The sequence below is a fragment of the Hyla sarda genome, chromosome 2 (genome assembly GCF_029499605.1).
Source record: "Hyla sarda isolate aHylSar1 chromosome 2, aHylSar1.hap1, whole genome shotgun sequence".
NCBI classification, from domain to species: Eukaryota; Metazoa; Chordata; class Amphibia; order Anura; family Hylidae; genus Hyla; species Hyla sarda.
Window position 1 is genome coordinate 262,992,565 of NC_079190.1, and position 19,699 is coordinate 263,012,263.

The 19,699-nt window shown below is 43.6% G+C and overlaps 1 long non-coding RNA gene across 1 annotated transcript in view; it reads left to right on the forward strand.

Annotated features, from left to right (window-relative positions):
• The window catches only part of LOC130357853 (uncharacterized), a 108,188-nt gene that overhangs the window by 75,203 nt on the left and 13,286 nt on the right, over positions 1-19,699 (forward strand). The window lies entirely within an intron of this gene.

A 19,699-nucleotide genomic window follows, 5' to 3' on the forward strand; every position in this document is an offset into this window, starting at 1 on the left:
CAAGGGCCTGCCAAGAGGGGTTGTGTGATCAAATTCACGGGTCAGGGAAGGAGAGAGAAGCAAAGAGGGAGAAAGAGGGAGAAAGAGAGACAGAAAGAGAGAGAAAGATACCAGTATATGGACAGAAAAAGGTAGGAAAAAGAACAAGGCAGGGAAGCAGGGGGAGGATATAAGTGCATACCTTGCAAGTTGGCCCGATACCAGCCACCTCCAGACTGACGACTGCAGCAGGATCACTAAAGGGGTTGTGAGGGAGAGTTCAGATTTCTATGTTATGCCTCCAAGTGGAAAGATTCAAACTCTTCAGACACCATAAAGGTAAGTCAGGGACCCCAAATAGCTTGCAATCTTTCAGCCTGCTGTTGAGTCGGCTAGCAGCACCTCCATCTTTCATATTCTTGATATTTCCTGCAGCAAGGGCGATAGGGTAGGAGGATGGGGGGGGGGGGTCCTCCATAGTCTGGGTATCACCGATCTGGCAGCCATCAGCATAAAGTGAGTGTGTGGGAGACAAGGCGGGACATTAGCTTTAAGGTACCAGACCAAAAGGAGTCCAACAGTGGGCAGGTGAGCCAAATATGGGATATAGTGCCCCTATCCCTTCCACATCTCCTCCACACATCCGAGACCCCAGGGTAAATACAGGCTAACAGGGCAGAGGCTCTATACCATCTAGTTAACACCTTATAATTGGCCTCTTGGGTTTTGCTTGAGATTGTCATCTTATGACAAGCGAAGGCATCTTAAAAGAGAGCGTAGATCTGCCTGATCTGTCCCCCGGAAGAGGCTGATAGGTGGGGGGTCCCTACAAAGGACACTCAGGGGTTTCAGTCCCGTGTCATGCAGTAAGTCCCGAAAGGTCGGTCCCTCTGACGAGGGATAGGAAGTTATTCGCTGTTAGGGCTGGTGGGAACGCCATATAGCCGAAAAGAGGAGTGAACGGTCCATTAGGGGAGATTAGGGAGGGGGAGCTCCTCAGGTATGTTGAACGAGCACGAGGTTGATATTAAGAGCTTCACTCTTAGAGGGGTTCAATTTATAATTACTATGTGCAGAGAACTTTCTGATGTTGGCTAAAAGGAAGGGCAGGGAGGTGGTAGGGAAGAAAGGAAGAGAAGGAGGTCATCCACATATGCAGAACATTTGCAATGGCACGAGGACATCGTCAGTCCCTTTATGTCTGGATTCTGACGAATATCTACAAGAAAATGCTCCATACACAAAACAAAAAGGAGCGGGGACAGAGGACACCCCTATCTTGTTCCATTGCCAATGTCAAAAGGGAAAGACAGATGACCATTTATCCTAATCTGGGCTTGAGGGTGGGAATATAGCACCATTATGCGCGACCGCATAATCGAACCCATACCAATTTGGGAGAGTGATGCCTCTGGAAATCCCCAGTCCACCGGATCGAAGGCCTTTTTGGCATCCAAGGATAGCAGTCACAATGCGATGTTGCGTGTGCGGGCACAGTGGAGAACTGAGAAAACCCTCAGAGTGTTGTCTCTGTCTTCTCCATCCTTAATAAACCCAACTTGATCGGTATGGACAAGGGATTGCATATGGTTGGATAATCTAATCGCTATAAGCTTGGTAAACTGCTTGGCATCATTATTAATTAGAGATATAGGATGATAGCTAGGGCACAGTAGGGGGTCTTTCCCCTCCTTTGGGATAACAGTAATAAAGGCGCGGGGGGAGGGGTATCGCCAGAGATGGAGTTGAAAGCAGGAATTATTGTGGGGAACAATTCGGCACCTAGTGTTTTGTAAAACTTTGCGGTGTAGCCACCAGGGAAGAGATCACCTTCAGCAATTCCTCCAAGGAGAATGGAGACTCTAGAGATTGGATCACATCCTGTTGAAGTTCAGGAAGTGCTGTTGAGGCAATTTACTGCTCCAAGGAGAGAGGAGCAACATTGGATGAGGCCGGGGTCTGAGGCTTAGGTAGATTATATAAATCAGAATAATAGGAACGGAAGGCAGACAATATATCTGGGGTAAGGTGAGAGGTCGAACCTGTGGGGGTGCATATAGCGGGGACGAACAGTGTGGATTTTTGTTTTCTTAAGTGCAGTGGCTAACAAGCGACCCGCCTTGTTTCCCCATTCATAGAACGTCTTCACGGTGATCTGTTTGTAATATCGGTAGCTATTATTCATGTGTTCCAGTAAGTCATGTCTCACCCTGATCAGTTCCCTGAACACGCCATCTAGTTGGGTTTGTTTATGCTGAGCTTCCAGCGCTTGAAGGGACCGTATAAGTTCTTTGAATTTGGCTGCTTTTTGCCTCTTTAGCTGTGCCCCATGCGCAATCAGGACACCTCTCAGGACACAATTGAGGGCTTCCCACTTCACCATGGGCAACAAGGGATTAGATTGGTGGTCCTGTTAGTAATGAGATATAGAGTCTTTCAGTTCCTGGAGGCACATCGTGGAAGGAGCAACTCATTTAATCGCCACATGGAATGAGGCTTGGCAAAGGAGGAAAGAGTAAAGGTGCAGAACACCGGGGCATGGTCAGAGAGGGTTACTATGCCAATGGTGGTGGATAGGACCGAAGGCAGAAGGTTCTGAGGGCAAAAAATATAATCTGTTCTGCTATATGAGTGTTGGGGGTGGGAGTAGAAGGAGTAGTCTCTATCTTGGGGACGAAGTGTTCTCCAGAAATCACAGAGTTGGAGGGAGTGGAGTTTGCATCGGAGGGCACAGAGTTTGTTGTGTGAGATGTAGGAGCGACGCGACAATGTGTCTAATGAGGGCAAAAGTGGGAGGTTGAAATCCCTGCAGAGAAATATGGGTCCCGTGGCAAAAGACGCTCAGCTATCTAGGGTCCTCAGAAGGAAGGGGATCTGTCACTGGTTGGGTGTGTATATTGAGGAAGGTAAGAGAGGGTAGAAGAGTAGTATAAGAGGCAACAGAGCAACCACACAGACTTGGGAGCGTAGGGACTAAAAGACATGGCCATAAGGGCTGGAAGCATCGTCTGAACCAGCCCGACCTGTGACCTAGTGGGGGATATGTGGAAGTTGTGCCAGGAAATGGACAATTTCATGGCAATCAGAATTAGATTCAAACTATAAGTAGCATGGTGTAAGATAAGTGTGGGAAAGGGCCTATGGATAATCCAAAATAGCGTCCACATCCATATGGGAGTGGAGGCGCAGGTTACGGTGGGCTGAAGGAAACCAAATAAGGCGGGAGCACCCTGTGATTAATAATGGGCAGGAGGTAAGAGGCAATGAAAAAAAGGCAATTAAGAACCAGACGGCAGGGGGGGTGGGTACAACTTAATACAATGTTAACATCAGAACTTACAAGCGAGGAAGACTTTTCACTATAATAGGCATTATGAAATATGCAAGGCAAGAAGCCTAATATAGATTAGGCTGTACCATCCAAAAGAGTCCCAGAGCAAATTGCTCTAAGGGGACTATCTTGTGGGGGGAGCCCAGCCCACTAGAAGGAGAAATATACTTAGAGTTCAGACCAGTATCAAGTCTACTTCTTCTGTCTCTGTGGCAGCGGTTTTGAAGGTCGAGTAGGCATCGATCCGTCTTTGAAGGTGCGCTGAGAAGATGCCATCGAAGGCAGCAGTGGAGGCAGGGGGAGCATACAGTCCTATTCTGGAAGGGGAACGGAGGAATGCGGAAAGTTGCCAGGAATCCCTGTAGATCTTCTGGTCTATGCAGTGTGGCAGTTGTAGCTCTGTATTTTGCAATAAGAGAAAACGAGTACCCATAGGTAATGTGGGCGTTCTGGAGCAATTGCAGCAGTGGTCGCAAAGCAGCCCTGAGTTTAAAAGAGGGAAAGACCTGGGAAAAGCTGAACCCCTGTTCCATTATATGTTATATTCTTCAGGTTACATGCTTTGCGAATTATATCTTCTTTTTGCTGAAAGTGGTGCACCCTTCATATCACATCTTGAGGGCGTTTAGGGTCTGGATTTTTCGCCCTAAGGGCCCTGTGAGCTCTTTCTCATTCGAGCGGGCTGTCGGGGGCCTTTTGTAGCACTTCATTGAAGAATCGCTGCAGGGTACCTGCAATTTACTGGGGAGGGACAGATTCTGAGAGTCCTTTAACTCTAATATTGTCCTCCTATTCCGGTTATCAATATCATCATGCTGGTCTATAGTCGCAGCCTGCTGCAATGAGAGGGAACGTGTGACTTCTTGTAGTTCGTGAACTTGGGATGTAACAGTGGATTAAAAGACCTCGAGCTCCTGCACCTTGGCATGTATTTTGGAGACCTCAGCCTTGAGCGGCTTGAGATCTTGTTGCCACGCCGATTTCAATTCGGATGCCATGGATAACAGGTCATTCTTAGAGGGTAAGAAAGCCAGGAGGGCCTGCAGTTCCGTGAATTTCTTCAAGGTGTCAGCAGCCTGTTCAGGAGAGGGCAGTAGGGGATCATGAGGAGCCCATAGAGGGCCTCTGGGAATCTCATGAGAGTCATGCTACTTGCGGGCAGAGGAGTTATGAGAATCACTCCTTCACCGTTTCTGTGAGTCATCCGAAGATGATTGTTGCGTATCAAGGTCCCGAAGTGCAGGATATTTCTTGGGGGTCTTGAATAGCTTTTTTTTAGCAGGAGGACTGTCATCCCGGAAACCCGGTGTATCACTGCCCTCTGAGGAGTCCTGCGAGCTTCTGGCCGTCAGAGAATCGTCAGAGTCCATTTCAGTCGCCCAGTCAGTGACGACCTGAGCTGGTGGGCCTGACACCGGAATCATGTGGACCAGTGGAGTAGAGGTTTGTGCAGAAAGCAGCTTGTAGAGAGACGTCAGGGGACAGATACTCATATTGGCAGGGGATGGTAAGTTGAGATTCAGGTCTAAAGGCTCATTTCCTAGTGGCTTCTCAGGAGGCTGGGTGGGCAACACATTAGTTAAGGTAGCGGCTCTCACCTCCGCCATCTTAGCATAGGAGCAGGCGGCAGGTGTAGCGGGGGCTCGTGTTGCTATCTCAGGAGTCTCCCTTGCAGAGTTAGAGGCAGGTAAATTAAGAATTTGCGCAGGCAGGGCACTCCACTCACCCGGTGGCGGCAGCTCCAGAAAATCATCTCCGGCAGGGACTGTGCGTTTGACTGCGGCGCTCCAGCTGAAGTCCGGGCATGAGTGTAGGGGTCCGATTCCAGCAGCGTCGGTTGAAGTGGCAGTTAGTGCCTGGGGTATCCTTGCATGTCTGTAGGAGTCAGGCAGGAGTAAGGGAGGTCCGGTGATTGTTGTAGTGGAGACCACGGCTCCTGCGCCGCCAGGCCCGCGGCAGGTTTTGCAGGTGCATAGGATTTGGCCAGCAGGTTCACTGGTGTTAGAAGGAGCCGGGTGTGCCTTTTTGGATTTAGATCTGCCTCCCATATTCTGTTATAAGCCCACTAAGCGGCGGCCCTGTGAGGAGCTCTCACACACAGCGTCTGCACTCCAGCCGCGCCAAGCCATGCCCCCCACGATTCTTCTTTCTATTGCAGAGATGGAGCGGCTTTCTCCTGCGCTCGCATCTCTGCACTATACTCCAGTTGGCCAATCATTTGAATAGAATTCCTTTCACTTATTCATATTTCCCACAGAGAGCTGTGATTGGCCAGCTGTGATGGTTCCAGCCACTCACAGCTCTCTGCAGGAAATATGAATAATAGATATAAATACGGCATAATCTCATACTACAGTGGGACCAGACAAGATCGGCCACCCGCCCGCATCTATACATTATACAGGACAATTGCAGCGGTTGTCAGGAGTGACAACCGCTGTGATCTTTCCTTACCTGCAGGTACTACTGCTCCCAACATGGAGCACACTCTCATCCATGCTAGGAGCTGTAGTACCTGCATTAATAGACAGATCACAACAGGTGTCAGAAGTGACACCCGCTGCGATCTGTCTATTAATGCAGGTACTACAGCTCCCAGCATAGAGCAGAGTGTGCTCCTTATTGGGACCAGTAGTACCTGCAGTTGAGGACAGATCACAGCGGGTGTCACTCCTGACATGCGCTCATCTCTAGTTCGAATGAAGGAATAAGCAAGAAAAGGAAAATGTGGAGGCACCTGACAACAATATACCTATGTACGCTACCATAAAAAACATGAGGAGTCCAGTAAGCCACAGTCTATGTAAAATGTGATGGTAAGATGGTGGTGCTTGGAAATGAAACAGTTGCTAAATAAACAATAATGAAGAAGTCCAGCAAACTAATTTTGTCCTAAGACCACATAGTCTAGAGACTGATGGAGGGTGCCGGGAGGAACACAGGAAGCTCAGAGGCTACAAACCAGTAGGTTTCGTGCAAATTCCGGCCTCGCCTACTGGTTTGTAGCCTCTGAGCTTCCTGTCTTCCTCCCGCCACCCTGCGTCGGTCTCTACAGTATGTGGTCTTAGGACGCGATTAGTTTGCTGGACTTCTTCATTATTGTTTATCTAGTTAGAAGGAATTCTGCCAAAAATAATGTTGTGCGGTAATAACTCAATTATGAATTATGGTCATAAAAAGTATTACCGTATATACTCGAGTATAAGCCGAGTTTTTCAGCACGATTTTTCGTGCTGAAAACACCCCCCTCGGCTTATACTCGAGTGAACTCCCCCACCCGCAGTGGTCTTCAACCTGCGGACTTCCAGAGGTTTCAAAACTACATCTCCCAGCAAGCCCGGGCAGCCATCGGCTGTCCGGGCTTGCTGGGAGTTGTAGTTTTGAAACCTCCGGAGGCCCGCAGGTTGAAGACCACTGCGGCCTTCAACATCATCCAGCCCCCTCTCACCCCCTTTAGTTCTGTACAGTACTCACCTCCGCTCGGCGCTGGTCCGGTGCTGCAGGACTGTCCGGAGAGGAGGTGGTCCGGTGGGATAGTGGTTCCGGGCTGCTATCTTCACCGGGGAGGCCTCTTCTAAGCGCTTCGGGCCCGGCCTCAGAATAGTCACGTTGCCGTGACAACGACGCAGAGGTGCGTTCATTGCCAACGTAATTCTGCGTCATTGTCAAGGCAACGCCTCTATTCCGGGCCGGAAGCGCGGAGAAGAGGCGCCCCCGGTGAAGATAGCAGCCCGGACCACCTCCTCACCGGACCACCTCCTCTCCGGACAGCCCTGCAGGACCGGACCAGCGCCGAGCGGAGGTGAGTACTCAGAACTAAAGGGGGTGAGAGGGGGCTGGATGATGTTGAAGGCCGCAGTGGTCTTCAACCTGCGGACCTCCGGAGATTTCAAAACTACAACTCCCAGCAAGCCCGGACAGCCGATGGCTGCCCGGGCTTGCTGGGAGTTGTAGTTTTGAAACCTCTGGAGGTCCGCAGGTTGAAGACCACTGAGGGCGAATGATGAGAAGAGGATGATGAAGGGGGGTGGGGATGATGAAGGGGGGGTGTGGGATGATTACAAGGGGATGATGAAGGGGGGTTGTGGGATGATTACAAGGGGATGATGAAGGGGGGGTGTGGGATGATTACAAGGAGATGATGAAGGGGGGATGTGTGGGATGATAAGGGGATGATGAAGGGGGGATGTGTGGGATGATAAGGGGATGATGAAGGGGGGATGTGTGGGATGATAAGGGGATGATGAAGGGGGGATGTGTGGGATGATAAGGGGATGATGAAGGGGGGATGTGTGGGATGATGACAAGGGGATGATGATGAGGATGTTAATGACGGGTCTGGATGATTACATGGGGGGATGAGGTATTTCCCACCCTAGGCTTATACTCGAGTCAATAACTTTTCCTGGGATTTTGGGTTGAAATTAGGGGTCTCGGCTTATACTCGGGTCGGCTTATACTCGAGTATATACGGTAATTATGAAAAATATATATTTTTTTAAATTATAAAAAATATCAAAATTATGACCTGGTGAATTGTAGATTAGTCCGGTTTGCAAGGATTTCACATGTCTTTTCCTGTGCCCCCCAGAGCAAAATTTCCTTCAAAAAAGCCAAATGTGACTCCTTCTCTTCTGAGACCTGCTATTACCCTTTTTAAAAATGTTAAACTTTTGGGAAACCAAGCATTTTAGGGAATTTTTTTTTTTGCATATGCAAAAGTCGTGAATCACCTGTGGGGTATTAAGGTTTACTTTACCCCTTGTTATGTTCCCCGAGGGGTCTAGTTTCCAAAATGGTATGCCATGTGTTTTTTTTTTTTTGCTGTTCTGGCACCATAGGGGCTTCCTAAAGGTGACATGCCCCCCAAAAACCATTTGTCGCTCCTTCCCTTCCGAGCCCTCTACTGCGCCCGCCGAACAATTAACATAGACATATGAGGCATGTGCTTACTCGATAAAAATTGGGTTTCAAATACAAGTAAAAATTTTCTCCTTTTTACCCCTTGCAAAAATTCAAAAATTGGGTCTACAAAAACATGCGAGTGTAAAAAATGAAGATTGTGAATTTTCTCCTTCACTTTGCTGCTATTCCTGTGAAACACCTAAAGGGTTAAAATGCTGACTGAATGTCATTTTGAATACTTTGGGGGGTGCAGTTTTTATAATGGGGTAATTTTTGGGGTATTTCTAATATGAAGACCCTTCAAATCCACTTCAAACCTGAACTGGTCCCTGAAAAAAAGCGAGTTTAAAAATTTTGTGAAAAATTGCTGCTGAACTTTAAAGCCCTCTGGTGTCTTCCAAAAGTAAAAACACGTCAATTTTATGATGCAAACATAAAGTAGACATATTGTATATGTGAATAAAAAATTTTTTTTGGGGAATATCCAGAGAGCTTCAAAGTTAGAAAAATGAAAAATGAAAAATTTTCACATTTTTCATAAAATTTTGGGATTTTTCACCAAGAAAGGATGCAAGTTACCACAAAATTTTACCACTATGTTAAAGTAGAATATGTCACGAAAAAACTATCTCAGAATCAGAATGATAACTAAAAGCATTCCAGAGTTATTAATATTTAAAGTGACAGTGGTCAGAATTGCAAAAAATGGCCGAGTCCTTAAGGTGAAAAAGGGCTCAGTCCTTAAGGGGTTAAATAGAAACAACACATGGGTTGATACTGTATGACATGACAAACGACACATGAATAAATCACAAGGTTTACAATAAATTTGGATATTAAATTTGGATATTTATGTGTGGTGTCTTGAGTTATATAAAAGGTGTAAGGGTACCTTCACAAGTACTATACATGCAGCAGATGTTCTGCATCACCCTTAGTTGCTGCAAGAGGCCAAGTGGGGCTTGGGGGCCCTTATTTTCAACATAAATGTGGACCAAAGGTGTAGGGCCAACATCTTTCAGTAGATATGTGCAATTCGTTTCGTAACGAACACGGAACTAAACGAATTCTCCCGTTTTCGGATGTTTGTTACGAAAAGAATGCACAAAAAAAATCCCAAAATCCCGAAAAAGCATACGAATATACAGTTAACGACCAGGAGAAGACCACTAGAGCCCAGCAGAGCCCAGTGGAGTACCAAAGAGGACTAGGAGAGCCCAGCGGAGGCCCGGGGACACCATCGGGAGCATCAGGGACAGGTGAGTAGGACTTTACTTTTTTACATTGCACGGGATCCCTCAACATACGAATTACCATTGTATGTTGAGGGATCACTAGACATGTGCAGAACCAAAAATCTGAATTAACGAATGCATTCATTGTTTTTAATGAATGCATCCATTTTTTAAACGAATGCATCCAAAAACTAAAAAAAATTTCGCGGATGCATCCGAAAACCGAAAATGACAAATGCACAGCGTTCCGAACATTCACGGAACTGAAAATTTTTAAAAATGAACAAAACAAAAAAAACTACATTTTTGGTTCTGCACATGTCTATCTGTCAGACATTTAGGCCATATCCTGTCAATGTGGTCAAAAGTATGACAGCTGTAATGTATCATCTGCAGCAGGTGTTGACACCCTGTTACAACCATCATGGTAGATGCAATAGTAAATAGTGACTGCAGTGTCAAAAGAGTAATAGAGGGTGAGTACTTACTCTATTGCTTCATTGCTGCCCCTACATTGTAATCACAAAATGTCAATCAGTTGTCATGGCAATAAAGGCCTCCAGGTCTGCCATGTAAACTTGCTTTTTAGGCCTGTCTGAAAGATTGCTTGTCGGTAACCACCTACAAGCAATAACAGAATTATCTCAGTGTATTATTTAAGTAATTAGAAGATTACAAATTAAATCATATCCGTAGTGGGAGTAAACAAACTAATAAATTATAAATGCATTATATTTTAAAAAGTGATTTAAAGCGGAAAAAAATGTATTTGTATTATTTCTACACACACCTATCATTTCTGGGAAGGGTGGCGACAGGCCTAGCAACTACCCCAGCGTATTAACCCTCACCCTGGCGTCACGAGTGACAAGAGTTAAATTAACCCCTCATATTCCAACACCCCAACTACACCATACCTCCCCCCCCCAAGGGCTACCACAAAGCCTTTTTGGCGTCGCACAAACAGGATTCGGGTGTGTGCCTACTATTGTTGCCACCAGTGAAAGTGTACTCCCCAACCAAGTAACGTACTTTATTCATGTGCTGTAAACCGTGTTGTTGTGTACGGGAGCGATGTCCATGGTGCACCATGCAAGGGGGCCATGAGAAAAGTAAGGGGGAGGCAAAAATTCATCTGCAACTAAGATGTGTAAACTGCGCAATGAGTTCATGCTGCGATCCTCTGGTCCGGTCAGCACAGATGGAGCTGACCTGCTGCTGGAAAAGCGCGCGAAGAAGGCCCGCGTTGTGCCACGCCCCGCCCCTCCCCTGGGCGTGGCTGCCAAGTTGCTGTATCACAGCTTGGAGATACAGGAGTCGTCTATGGAGGGACCGGAAGCCGGGGCTGCACCGATGACGTCCTTCCTGCCGGCCGCCATCTTGGGGAAGCCCACTATAAAAGACGCCACGCACAGCGACCTCTTCAGTCTGCACAGGGAGCCGGAGAGTACAGACATGGCGGAGAGCAGCGTTCAACGTGGTGAAGATGACAAAATGGTGCCGGAACAGCGGAAAGTTGTGGCAGTCGCAGCCCGACTTTTCCAAGAACTTGCTGATCATCTGCAGCAGTTGTCATTAGACGAAGAGGGGGCCTGCAATCTTCCCCCACTGCCTGATGATGACGACGATTGGCCAGAGACACCTCCAGCGGAGAGCGCAGGGACACCTGGAGGTGCAACGCCGATGAGACTGTCCCCTCCCCACAGAACTTGGGGCTCGTGGGCCGAGATCCCATCGGAGGAGTCTGCAGTTAGTACCCCGCCAGAGGCGGCCTATTCTGTTAGGTACACTCATATCTCCCTTCTCTGTATTGCGTGTGTGAGATGCTCTACCTGGCCAGTAGGTGCTCTTGCGAGTATAAAATTAAACACGGAATTCTAAAGGTAACCTAGGTAGGTTATTTTGAAAGTGCTCTAGGGATAAGTAGCGTGTAGCTGATAGACCCTAGCAGCCAATCTTACTGTGACCTAGCTTCCGGCTAGCCAGTATACCTTTTGTGTACTAACAGGTAACTCATTGTTGGCAAAAAGAAAAAAAAATGTGTGAGATAATAGAAAATGTTTAGTCAGCTTGAAGCTAAATGTATAGAGAGCTGTACTAATGTCTAGTTAGCCTCATAAAATGTGTAAGAGAGCTAAAACAAGATGTTTTAGGAGCTAGCAACTAAATGTCAGATAGCTGCCTAATTGTATAGTAAGTTTAAAATGTATGGTAAGCTTTATTAAAATGTCTAGGAAGCTAGAAACTAAAGGTCTAGATAGCTTCATAATTGTATAGATAGCTTCATAATTGTCTAGGAAGCCTTATAAGTGTCTAGTAGGATTACTAGTCTTCAAATGTTTCAAATGTCTAGTGAATGTCTAGTAGGTTTAAAAATACCTAATGTTTAAAAAAGTTTTGTCAGGATATAGATTCTGTCTAGTTAGCAATCCTGTTTTGCCTGCCCTAGTTCCTCTGCCTTAGGGGACAGGCGTCGGGGTTGACTTGTTTTAAGTAAGGGGGTTTGTGGTGTCCAGGTACCAGATTGCATCCGTTACCTTGTGGTGAGGTCCCCAAAGTCAGAGTCCCTAGGTACCAGTGGGATTCTCATCTATAGTTAGCCCCTAGACAACCCTTTAATAATTAAAATTATTCAAATTCTAATTGTCTATATGTATATAAAGTGTACTTACCTTGTTGTAGTGTCGCAGGACCTGCGGGTCACGCGATGCGTTCCAGAACTCTATGGTTTTTACTCAAGGACCTTTGAAGGTAGTCAGGTGATCACCCACCATGCTTTGTAACAGTGAGTGACAGCTGACATGGACACATCCAAAATGGCCCTGCCCCTGCCCATATAAGAGAGCGGCAGCCATTAATCTCTCTCTTTCCTCTTGGGCTGCTGATGAGGACGGATCTGCGCAGCTGTCATTGGCAACCACTGGGCCAAAGCCTTGTGGCATCGGCCATCATTCCAAAACTGTGAGTTACTTCAATTCCCTATTACTCCGCAAGATCACTGGACCTAAACAGACCCCTAAATCCAGCGGATCTCTGCAAAACCTAATTCTACTAATCTCAGGATAACCTATCGGTCCTAAGCAACTGTCAGTCACTGCCGTGCTGATAATAGACTCTGTTACTAAGACTGTTACCGTTACATAATGTACCACAATTAATCAGTAAAGTTCCTGCAAGTTCAAGTTCAGCACTGCCGTGGACAATCATTTATTTCTACACGCACCTATCGTTTCTGGGAAGGGTGGCGATAGGCCTAGCAACTACCTCAGCGTATTAACCCTCACCCTGGCGTCACGAGTGACAAGGGTTAAATTAACCCCTCAAAGAAAGAATTTGGAAAGGATCATAGAAAACAATGGAACACATGTACAAAAAAGTATGTAAATGTAAAAAGTAAAGCAATGCCTTCTATAAAATCCATATCTAGCAAACCATATATATTATTCATTTAGATATAAGATGAAAACTATTGAGGTACGGGATTACCTTTGTTATAAGTGTACATATAGGAACTTGGCATCAAACAAGGTTATGACTTCCTAAAATTTGTTTACAGTACCGTGGGTTATTGAAGGTCATCAGGGAAATCTTCAGGGTAGATTTTCTTCTATTTTCTTTTGGGGCACCCCATCATCATAAAAAAAAACAAAACAAAAAAAAAAAACAAGTGACATTCTGCTCATGCTTGTGAATAGAGTACAGTGCAGTGGTTCACTTTACTAAGATTAGCCGAGGACATTTATCATTGCATTAAGAGCATTTTTTAGGTGCAACTTTTGTGGGTAAGCATAAAGTTTCAAACAGCTTTACCCAAGAGACTTTTAGTTTTCACCTTGCAGTGGTCCTGTATTTATAATGTGCGAATGATACACATAGGCAAATAAGTCATAAACCCACTTCAAAAAGTTGCAAACCATCGCCAGGTAAGACCTGTTTTACAAAAATGCCATAACACAGCATTTGTTTTTAAATAGCACAAAAAATTTGCACCTTCGACTTTCTGTGCAAAAAGCTCAGCTCCCGGCCACCTGCCCTCATCTACTACTCGCCAGCATCTACCATCCATCTGCTAGCTGTTGCAAGACTACAACTGCCAGCATGCCCTTATAGTGAGGACATGCTAGGAGTTGTACTCTTGCAACAGCTAGCGGGCGGGTGATAAACGCAGGTGGGTGGCTGGGGGCTCCCAGGAATATTATATCACAGCACCGTAATTTCACATTCCTCTACAAGCCCTCCTAAACGATTTTAGCAATATTAAACAAAAAACAAACAACAAAAAAAACGCTGGTTATCAACGTAGTCCACCGAATCCGAAGTACACAGATCTGAAATCAGAAGAAAAAAAACACACAAAGAATGGGTTAGTACATTTAGGGTGAAGAAAGTTGTGGGCGGGCGAGGACCTAAAAATGTAGCCGACAATAATAAAAATGTAGTGTTTGTATTTTTTTCACTTTTTTTCTTAATTTTTTACATTTTTTTAGGTAGTACTACTACTCCCAGCATGGAACACACTGTTCCATGATGGGAGTAGCAGTACCCTGGGAGTAGCACCCCTTGGTTCCATTGCGATCCTCCTGTATAATTTATAGATGCAGCCGGCCGCTCTTCTTTGGTCCCCTGCACTGACGTATATATTCACCAATTCATATTTCCCACAGAGAGCTGTGATTGGCCAGATGGTTCCAGCCAATCACAAAATAGGAGTATGTGTATATATATATATATATATATCAGTGCAGGGGACCATAGAAGAGCGGCCGCCCGCATCTATACATTATACAGGAGGATCACAGCGGGTGTCAGGAGTTACATCCACTGTGATCTTTCCTTAACTGCAGGTACTACTGCTCCCAACATGGAGCACACTCTGCTCCATGCTGGGAGCTGTAGTACCTGCAATAATAGACAGATCGCAACAGGTGTCAGAAGTTACACTCGCTGCGATCTGTCTATTAATGCAGATGCTACAGCCCCCAGCATGGAGCAGAGTGTGCTCCTTGTTGGGAGTAGTAGTACCTGCAGGTAAGAACAGATCACAGCGGGTATCACTACTGACACCCGATGCGATCGTCCTGTCTATAGCAGAGATGCAGAGCGGCTCTATATAGCGCTCACATCTCTGCTCTGTACCCCGGCCGGCCACTCACTCATTCATATTTCCCTCAGAGCTGTGATTGGCTGCAACCATCCAGCCAATCACCACTCTGGGCGGAAAATATGAATGAGTGACGTTCTATTCACATCAGTGGCCGGAGTACAGAGCAGAGATGTGAGCACTGTATAGAGCTGCTCCGCATCTCTGCTATATTATGGACGATCGCATCGTGTGTCACACCCGGGGCAATATGTCTATTAGTACAGGTACTACTACTCCCATCATGGAACAGTCTGTTCCATGCTGGGAGTAGTATTACTACCTAAAAAATGTAAAAAAAATAGAGAAAAAAAGTGAAACACACACACTTTATAAAAAATGTATTAAAATTTAGTTATAAAAATTTTTCATTTCGTTAAATACATTTTTTTTTTATCACTACTGCATCCTTTTTTTATTTATTTATTTATTTTTTGTTACCCAACAAATTTTGGGTACCAAAAAAAGAAAAAACGCCAAAGATGCCAAAAATGCAATTTCCACACAAATGAAAAAACAGCTGAAAAAACGTGAGACGCAGGAAATTGCACTGGCGTTTTTTCAGGCCTTTTTTAAACCAAAAAACGCAGAACAAAAAAACAAGTAGAAACTTAGCCTGAAAATGCCAGCTGTACAAGTGAGGGGAGTCAGCACAGCTCATCCTTTTACCATGGAACCATATGTATAGATCGCACACAAAAGCCGGCCCTTTTGCCTTTTTCCTTACACCATTTAGAAATATAATTCATACCTCATTTATTGACAACTGTAAATAATGACAATGTGTGATAGACACATGTAGTCTTTATTGTTCAGGAAACTGAGAGAAGTGTTTTTTTCCCCCCTTTACAAATTACCTGTCTACTATGCTGTCAAATAAAAAGTACCGGTTATGTATAGAATAACAAAGCATGAGCAATCGGCATGTCTTGTGTCGGGGGTCTTAATAACAGATAACACAGTTTTGTTTGTGTTACCATAATAAAAAGATCCCTGAGGTCCACATATATTATATAAGGTTGGATCAGCAGTAATGTGGATTCAGTGGGTCATTTATCAATGGTCTATGGAGAATTAGGAAAATTAGATGAAACTGACATTACAGCAAGGGCAGCCAAGAAATGCATATTTTTTAAAGGTACATGTCACAATTAATGCTGAAATATTAACAGTCTTAAAAAAAGAATAAGTTGAAAACTGGAAATGTGGTGTTTGAGGACAAATCCAAAATATCTAGATCCAATACATTCCAAGTGACCTCTAGTTATAATCTATGTTGTATATAAAGTGTATACTTTGCATTTGATCAATTTATGTTTCCACTATATAGTTGTAATTGACTCTTAAAAATCTTCTGTGATTGTGTGAGATGACATTGGGGCAAATTCCCTATTGTGTAATATTGCCCCCATATTAAACAATGAAGGTTGAATTCTGGATCTGTATTTAAAGGGGTACTCCACCCCTAGACATCCTATCCTTTATCCAAAAACTTATCCTACCCTTTGGGACCCCCCCCCCCCCGTGATCTCCATGCAGCACCCGGCGTCACGTCACGCCCTCTCCATTCATGTCTATGGGAGAGGGAGTGGCGGCTGCAACTTCCCCTCCCGTAGACATGAATGGAGGGGCTATTTTGACAGCTGATTTTTCTCATGCTGTGGCTATATGGATATGATTACACAAAGTTTGCATTCTTTGCTTTTTGTGGGCTATCAAGTGGATATCTACCCCAGTGCTCACTAACTGGTATCACTATTTTGCAGTTTTCAAAAACCAAGATCACAGCTCAAAAGTCCTCATACAGCAATGTATACAGATAAATAAGATAACAATTTTAAGCATACTCATTTTCTCACAAAAATATCATTTTTTGAAAAAAGTAAAATAAAAATAAAAGTCCTGTGGACTACAGGATGACATCATCGCCTACCAGATCCCCTCATACTGCATACCAGACCTCTCCCCACCCATCAAAGCTCCATCTGCTATCTCTATGGGATCAGGATATGTAGTAGATATATTCTTACCCTGAGGCAGTGTTCACACATCACACGTGTTTCTTGCTGCTTTTTTTATTTTTTTGTTGGGATTATCCCCAAATTATGGCAAAAATTGAGATTGCACCGCAGTTGTGCAAAATATGGTAAAAAGGTGTTATTTTTACTACAAATTTTAACAATCTCTGCAAAAACTGCAAAAGTGTAGTAAAAATTTTAACAGTCTAAAAATGTAAAATCTTCATAAAACACCCCAAATATTATAATAGGTCAAATCCCTTTTGCCTCGTGGCAATATTTCTTTAAAGGGGTATTCCAGGGAAAAACTTGTATTTTATTTATTTTTTATATCAACTGGCTCCAGAAAGTTAAACAGATTAGTAAATTACTTTTATTAAAAAATCTTAATCCTTTAAAATAATTATCAGCTGCTTAAGTTGAGTTGTTTTCTGTCTGGCAAAAGTGCTCTCTGCTGACATCTCTGCTTGTCTTGGGAACTGCATTGAGTAGCAGAGGTTTGCTTTGGGGATTTGCTTCTAAACTGGGTGGTTACTGAGACACGTGTCATCAGAGAACACTTAGACAGAAAAGAACAACTCAACTTCATCAGCTCATAAGTACTGAAAGGATTAAGATTTTTTTATAGAAGTAATTTACAAATCTGTTTAACTTTCTTGAGCCAGTTGATATATAAAAAACGTTTTTTCCTGGATAACCCCTTTAACCCTAAGGACCAAGCCCATTTTCACCTTAAGGACCAGGCCAATTTTATTTTTGCGTTTTCGTTTTTTCCTCCTCACCTTCTAAAATCCATAACTCTTTTATATTTCCATCTACAGACCCATATAAGGGCTTGTTTCTTGCGTGAGCAATTGTAAAAAAAATTTTTTAGGGAGGAGATTTAAATGAAAACCACAATTTTGCACATTTTGGAGGGTTTTGTTTTCACACCATACACTTTATGATAAAAATTACATGTGTTCTTTATTCTGTGGGTCAATACGATTAAAATGATACCCATGGCTAGATACTTTTATATTTTTGTACCGCTTAAAAAAAAATCTAAAACTTTTTGTACAAAATCAGTCATCTAAAATCAGCCTATTTTGACCACCTATAACTTTTTCATTTTTCTGTATATAGGGAGGTATGAGGGCTCATTTTTTGCGCCGTCATCTGAACTTTTTACCGATACCACATTTTCATATATAAAATTTTTAGATAATTTTTTATTAATTTTTTTTTATAAAATGTGACAAAAAAGCTGCATTTTTAGATTTTTAAAAATGTTTACGTTTACGCCATTACGTTTACGCCATTCACCATACGGGATAATTAACATTATATTTTGATATTACGGACATTTATGCATGCGGCAATACCAAATATGTTTATTAAAAAAATGTTTACGCCTTTTGGGGGTAAAATGGGAAAAACTGACAATTTTCATTTTTATTGGGGGAGGGGATTTTTCACTTTTTTTTTACTTTTACTTTACAATTTTCAAATTTTATTTTACACTTTTTATGAACCCATAGGGGACTATCTATAGCAAGCAGTTGATTGCTAATATTGTTCAGTGCTATGCATAGGACATAGGCAAATCTGTATTGATCACGGCATCTGAGGGGTTAATGGCGGACATCCGCGCGATCGTGGATGTTGGCCATTACAGGCGGGTCCCCGGCTGCTAGTAGCAGCCGGAACCTGCGTGTATGACGCGAGCACCGTGCCGATGCTCGCGGTCATACACAGGACGTAAATGTACGTCCTGGTGTGGGAAAACACATGAAAACTGCTCAGTGTGAACTGACACCAACCCACTTGTGAGTCTAATGAGTTCCCCTTGGGGTATTTCCAGCGCTAACAGCCTGATGTAAAGCTGGTGTGATAAACAACCTGATCCTCAGCAAGAGGATTCATGGGAAATGTAGGCAGCATAACAGCGCCCGCATCATTTCTTTGCATTTGTGAATCAAAATGGTGCCTATACAATGCATGCTACATCAGCAAAAAGAGGTAAGCAAAGCACATACACAAGAAAATCTAAAATATTCTCTAATAATAGCCTTCTTTAACATGCAGAATTGCAGAAATTTGACTGAATTCATTCCTCTGAATGGATTAGTAACAACATTTTCAGCAAAAAAATTATGAATATATAGTTGTTAAAAAGACAAGAGAAGACATTTAAATTTTCAGAAGGTATTCACATTCATTTGATCACATGCACATATGCACCATTTTGCATCTTCCAGATGAGAATATCGGATGCATATGAGGATTTAGGGGATCCATGTTTAATGAAAGAAGGGGGATGGGTAAGGAATCTTTTTTTGTCCCTGATAAAAGGGCAATTTTCTGCTTGCTGATAATCATGATCTCTCCCATACTTTTTGGCTTTGATGCCGTCACATAAATATTATAGCTGTAGGAACCTTTCTTATTGGATTTCTAAAAGCTAATAATAACACAAAGGTCCCAAATATAAGATGGAACTCTAGACTCTAGAATTTAAGTTACAGGCTTGACAGCATTATAATAATTGTAAATATTATAGTAACAACCCACTATCATATATACATGAAAACAAACAGAAGTGGTAGAAGGGATGTTCACATTTGTGAAATGCAGAAGTAATGCAGAAAACAATGGTCACTCATGTTGCTTATAGTGATCAATCAGATCACATATTCTATTTTGATAAATTGTACCTGAAAGATGAGAACTGTTATCATCTTGCCACAGCAACAGCAGGGACATGCACAGGATGACTAGAAAGGGGGCTTGAGCCCCTGCCCTTTTCATGTTCTTCCTATAAGTGCCCTGGGCAGTCTGCAATCACTATGTGGGCATTTATATAAATAATTACAAGAAGTGCCCTTAGCCCCTAAAATGTCTGTGCACGTTCCTGGACTGCAGATCATTTTCCTTGCTTTTCTAAGTGATTTTGAGAAGACATTACAACAGAAAGAGCTTAAATGGATACACAAATGAAATATGTTGAATCCTAAAGGTATTAACATAATTTTAAGCCAAGCATGTAAACTATGGTTGGTGTTCATAGTCTTTAGCATTTACCCCTGTTTATTTTTTGGAATTTTTTATT